The sequence below is a fragment of the Chenopodium album genome, chromosome 27 (assembly GCF_948465745.1).
Source record: "Chenopodium album chromosome 27, dcCheAlbu1.1, whole genome shotgun sequence".
In the NCBI taxonomy this organism is placed as follows: Eukaryota; Viridiplantae; Streptophyta; class Magnoliopsida; order Caryophyllales; family Amaranthaceae; genus Chenopodium; species Chenopodium album.
Genome location: NC_137860.1, coordinates 16,170,933 through 16,177,134, shown reverse-complemented (window position 1 = coordinate 16,177,134; position 6,202 = coordinate 16,170,933). Strand labels below are relative to the sequence as shown.

At 40.9% G+C, this 6,202-nt stretch overlaps 1 non-coding gene across 1 annotated transcript; it reads right to left on the bottom strand.

The window, feature by feature from the left end:
• Positions 1–5,335: 5,335 nt before the first annotated feature.
• On the bottom strand, positions 5,336–5,442 carry LOC145621820 (small nucleolar RNA R71). Its single transcript, XR_014108615.1, has one exon. It is a non-coding gene; the product is annotated as a small nucleolar RNA R71 (small nucleolar RNA).
• Positions 5,443–6,202: the final 760 nt, after the last annotated feature.

Here is a 6,202-nt window from a genome sequence, read left to right as displayed (position 1 = left end):
CAGGGTGTATTAGGGTCCATGGTAAACATCTCGGCAATTTTTATTTCCGGGCGAAAAAAGGTCAAATAATTCCAAATCTGAAGGCTATAATCCACGCTTTTTGAGGAATTTTGAGGTTATGGGGCCCGGTGGGGAAAAGTCTTGAAACCTTAGGGGATACGTCTTAGGGATATATAATGACGTTTGGAACCATATATGACCCTTATATGTTGTACAAAATAGCCGTAGTAGGTTACAGTTTACGAAATCGGTGCAAATTTGGAACGCCTAAATTGACTGTTTTTAGGCATATTGGATGGTTCCACCCACTCAATTAGACTCCCGGTGGGTATTAGGAACCATGGTAATATCTCGACAATTTTTATTTCTGGGCGAAAAGAGGTTAAAAAATCCCAAAATTGAAAGTTATAATCCACGCTTTTTGAGGAATTTTGAGGTTACGGGGCCCGGTGGCGAAAAGTCTTGAGACCCTAAGGGATACATATTAGGGTCATATAATGATGTTTAGAACCAGATATGACCATTATATGTTTCCATAAATGTCCGTCGAAGGCTTTAGGTCGCGATATCGGTGCAAGTTTGGAAAGGGTAAATTGACTGTTTAAAGGCATATTAGATGGTTAGACCCACCCAAATAGTCTCCCAGGGTGTATTAGGGTCCTTGGTAATCTTCTCGAAATTTTTTTATTTCCGGGCGAAAAAATTCTAAAAATTCTAAAATTGAAGGCTATAATCCACGCTTTTTGAGGAATTTTGAGGTTACGAAGCCCGGTGGGGAAAAGTCTTGAGACCTTAGGGGATACATCTTAGGGTCATAAAATGATGTTGGGAACCAAAATCTGACCCTTATATGTTGTACAAAATAGCCATGGTAGGCTTCAGTTTACGAAATCGGTGCAAATTTGGAACGGGTAAATTGACCGTTTTAAGGCATATTGGATGGTTCCACCCACTCAACTGGACTCCCGGAGGGTATTAGGAGCCATGGTAAACATCTCGTCAAATTATATTTCCGGTGGAAAAAAGGTCAAAAACATCCAAAATTGAAGGCTATAATCTATGCTTTTTGAGGAATTTTGAGGTTACGGGGCCCGATGGCGAAAAGTCTTGAGACCCTATGGGATACATCTTAGGGTCATATAATGACGTTTGGAACAATAGATGACCCTTATATTTTGTACAAAATAATCGTTTTAAGGCATATTGGATGGTTCCACGCACTAAATTCGCCTAGAAATAAAAAATGCCAATATGCTTACCATGGACCCTAATACACCCTCGGAGTCTATTTGGGTGGGTCCAACCATCCAATATGCCTTTAAACAGTCAATTTACTCGTTCCAAACTTGCACCGATATCATGACCTCAAGCCTACCACGGACATTTATGGAAACATATAATGGTCATATATGGTTCCAAACGTCATCATATGACCCTAAGATGTATCCCCTAGGGTCTCGAGACTTTTCGCCACCGGGCCCCGTAACCTCAAAATTCCTCAAAAAGCGTGGATTATAGCCTTAAATTTTGGAATTTTTTTACCTTTTTTTGCCCGGAAATAAAAAATGCCGAGATGCTTACCATGGACCCTAATACACCCAGGGAGTCTATTTGGGTGGGTCCAATCGTCCAATATGCCTTTAAACAATCAATTTACCCGTTCCAAACTTGCACCGTTATCGTGACCTCAAGCCTACCACGGACATTTATGGCAACATATAATGGTCATATATGGTTCGAAACGTCATTATATGACCCTAAGATGTATCCCCTAGGGTCTCAAGATTTTCGCCACTTGTCCCCGTAACCTCAAAATTCCTCAAAATGCGTGGATTATAACTTTTAATTTTGGGATTTTTTAACCTTTTTTCGCCCGGAAATAAAAATTGCCGAGATGTTTACCATAGTTCCTAATACCCTCCCGGAGTCCAATTGAGTGGGTGGAACCATCCAATATACCTTAAAACGGTCAATTTACCCGTTCCAAATTTGCACCGATTTCGTAAATTAAAACCTACCAGGGCTATTTTGTACAACATATAAAGGTCATATATGGTTCCAAACGTCATTATATGACGCTAAGATGTATCCCCTGAGGTCTCAAGACTTTTTCCCACTGGGCCCCGTAACCTCAAAATTCCTCAAAAAGCGTGGTTTATAGCCTTCAATTTTGGAATTTTTTGACCTTTTTTCGCCCGGAAATACAAAACGCCGAGATGCTTACCATGGACCCTAATACACCCAGGGAGTCTATTTGGGTGGGTCCAACCTTCCAATATGCCTTTAAACAGTCAATTTACCCGTTCCAAACTTGCACTGATACCGTGACCTCTAGCCTACCACAGACATTTATGGCAACATATAATGGTCATATATGGTTCCAAACATCATTATTTGACCCTAAGATGTATCCGCTAAGGTCTCAAGACTTTTCACCACTAGGCCCCGTAACCTCAATATCCCTCAAAAAGCTTGGATTATAGCCTTTAATTTTGGAATTTTTTGAACTTTTTTCGCCCGGAAATAAAAATTACCGAGATGTTTACCATGGTTCCTAATACCCTCTGGGAGTCCAATTGAGTGGGTGGATCCATCCAATATGCCTTAAAACGGTCAATTTACCCGTTCCAAATTTGCACCGATTTCGTAAACTGAAGTCTACCACGGCTATTTTGTACAACATATAAGGGACATATATGGAGCCAAACGTCATTATATGACCCTAATATGTATCCCCTTAGGTCTCAAGACTTTTCGCCAATCCTCTTAGGTCTCAACACTTTTCGCCACCGGGCCCCGTAAACTCAAAATTCCTCAAAAAACGTGGATTATAGCTTTCAATTTTGGAATTTTTTGATCCTATTTTCGCCCGACAATAAAAAATGCCGAGATTCTTACCATGGACCCTAATACACCCTGAGAGTCTATTTGGGTGGGTCCAACTATCAATATGCCTTTAAACAGTCAATTTACCCGTTCCAAACTTGCACCGATATCGTGACCTCAAGCCTACCACGGAAATTTTGTACAAAATATTGATAACTTGTTATTTGATATGGTTTTAGGGTGATTTTGAGCCTTGTTTACTCGATATATTGGCATTTTGGTTCACTTCTATCCTATTTTCGTTCAATTTTTGTGTATCCATTGTTTCACGGGTTGTTAGTGTTTTTGTTGAGATTTTAGGTCCAAAAACGATCATTTGAGGCATATGGATGATAGACCAAGATTAGAATCCATGAAAATGGAGCAAAACCGAAGAAAATGTGTAGAGAAGGGCCTAAAAGACCCTGCACGGTCGTGCAGGAGTGTCCCAGCCAAACCAAGCTACGGCCCGATTTGGCACGGACGTGCAAGGCTTCAGCACGTCCGTACAGCTTAGCCAGCACGTCCGTGCCATAAGCTGCACGCCCGTGCAGTTCACCTGGCCCAAGTTTAAGCTACTGCCCAAATCTGAACGGCCGTGCTTAGGGTGGCACGTCCGTGCCACTTAGGCTGCACGTCTGTGCCACCTCTGGCACGTCCGTGCGCACTTGCTGAAATTCCCGACTCTCGTTTTCTCTGTCCTTTTTATTTGAGGGTCATATAAATACCCCCTTGGGCTCAATTGTACGGCATCCAAGTTTTTAGTGCTTCCTCTTAGTTTTATTTGTAGAAACACAAATACTCTCAAATCATTAGTTAGATTTTAATTATTAGCTTGGAATTTTCAATCTCAATCATTGTAGAAGACAATCTCCACCATTGTTATTCAAGTTCAAGCTTCTAATAATATTTTTCTTACTTTTTTCCCTATTTCTTCTTGCTTTGTTGTTAATTATTTGCTTGATTCTTGTATGTTTATATTGTTAATTAGCTTAATTCTTAGTTTAATTATGCTCATGAGTTGTTTGAAATCCTTAATTGCTTTAATCTCCATGGATTTTGAGTAGTCTAATTTTCTAGGGTTTGGGTAGAACCCTGAATGTAGTCACTAATTACTTGTTGCATGTGCTAATTTGGTACTTGTTGGGTGTTAATTAGTTGAGTTTAAGTGGTTTAATTGCTTAGTTCTTATATATAGCCATTGCTAGAACTATTATCCAAGCTTTTTCAACGAAGGATCGAGAAATGAACTTAAGTTAGCTCCCTTATGCTTGATTGACTTGAAATGCCATGAGAATGGAATTTCTAGTTAAGGGAATGTTTATGTCATCGTGATTATGCTTTAACACTTGTTTTATGCTTTGTAACCATGAGAGTAGGTTGTATTCATGATTCAAGTAATCCCTCTAGCTTGAGAGAGTAGTTGGGTGCTTTAGATGATTTCCCCTATTATACCCCTTATTTTACCTTATTTATGCATGCTAATCGTGATTTGTGAAGAAGTTGAATGGTATAACCCGAGCCCTAGAATCCTCTAAATATTGTTAATTTCCCCTAGCTTTAGTTAACTAGAACTAGTACTTGTTATACAAAACCAAACCAACTTCGACTTCGCTTAGCTTATTTATGTGGTAGTATTTCGGTGGTTGATTCAACGCCTCTCTTGGGTTCGACCCTTTCTTACCCTTGCTATTAGCTAGTGAGACCAAGATAGGACTTATTCTTTGGTGGCTCAACGACGGCCTATCAAATTTTTGGCGCCGTTGCTGGGGAGGCAAAGTCACATTGAATGTATTATTGTTGAATGAGTCGAAGTGTGTGAATTTTTGTATCATAATTTTTCTTTTTTATTTGTGTATATTTGTGTTTTCATCTTGTGATAGTCATTGCTAACGTTTTTCTTAGCTTTGTTTGACTTTGCATGACACGGAAGAGTAAGCAATCACCGCTTATTCCTGTTGATCCGGAGCTAAATAGGACTTTGAGAAATGTCAGGAGACTTTTGCACGGCACACCCGAGTTCTCCATTGTGTATTAGGATTCGGATCCGGAAGAAATATTTTCAACCAACGAAGAAGAGAACATAGGTGACATCAATCCTCCTCCACCATTGCTACGCGATTATGACCACCCCAATGCCTTCACACTTCGGAGTGGCATACGTCTCCCCACCACTAATGCAAACAATTTTGAGCTATTGCCTCAACTCATCCGTATGATACAAGGTGATCAATTTGGTGGGAGTTCTCATGAGTGTCCTTTTGCTCATTTGGACAACTTTCTCGAATTGTGCACCACCATCAAGCAAAACAACATTACGGAAGAGTTCATCCGTATGCACATGTTTCAATTCTCCCTCCGTGACAAGGAAAAGCATTGGTTGAGAACGGTGGAAGAGGGATCATTGACAACATGGGATGAAGTCACTAGAGCTTTCCTTGGTAAATATAGTCCACCCGAAAAGACCGTCGAGCTAAGGAGGAAAATCACCAATTTCAACCAAGAGATTGATGAGACTTTGAGTGAAGCTTGGGAGCGTTTCAACGACTACACTAGAAAATGCCCACACCATGGTTTCACATCATGGATCATTGTTCAAAGCTTTTATGATGGTCTTACTCCTACTTCAAGAGCCAATCTTTATAACAGGGCCGGTGGTAGCCTTAAAAAGCTATCGGTAGATGAAGCATATAAAATGATTGAAGAAGTGGCTAAGCACTACGCATATCGGGGTGATAGAAGCAACCTCAAGTAAAGAAGGCCGGAATCCACGATCTTAGTGCAATAGACCTTAATGAATCAAAGTTTGACATGCTAGCTCATAAGCTAGATCAAGCCACTCTTACATCTCCAAACTCTACCTCACAACAAGTCATGTCTTGTGAGACTTGTGGAGGAAACGATCATATGTCCTCTTATTGCAACTCAACTAACCAAGAGCAAGCGGCGGCAATTGGGCAAAGAAATGAGCCATACCCCCAATCCTACAATCAAGGTTGGAAACCCCAAAAAGGTATGGGATGGAAGCAACAAAACCAAGGGCCCCCCCAAAATAGCTACAATCAAGGCCAAAACCAACCCTAAAACCACTACTAGAAAAAGGCTCAATTCCGACGGAAAAATTCCATCAGAACCACCCCAAAATTCCGGTGGTTTTTCAGCACCCGGAAATTCCGTTGGAAAATGTTTTTACAAACTTAAAAAAAAAAGGCCGCGCCACCACCGGCACGGCATATCACCCACCTCCAACCACCGGAACCCCTATCCAACTTACCCTAACCCACACTAACGAGCCCAGATCTACCACCCCACCTAACAAACCACCCCCAACATCCAC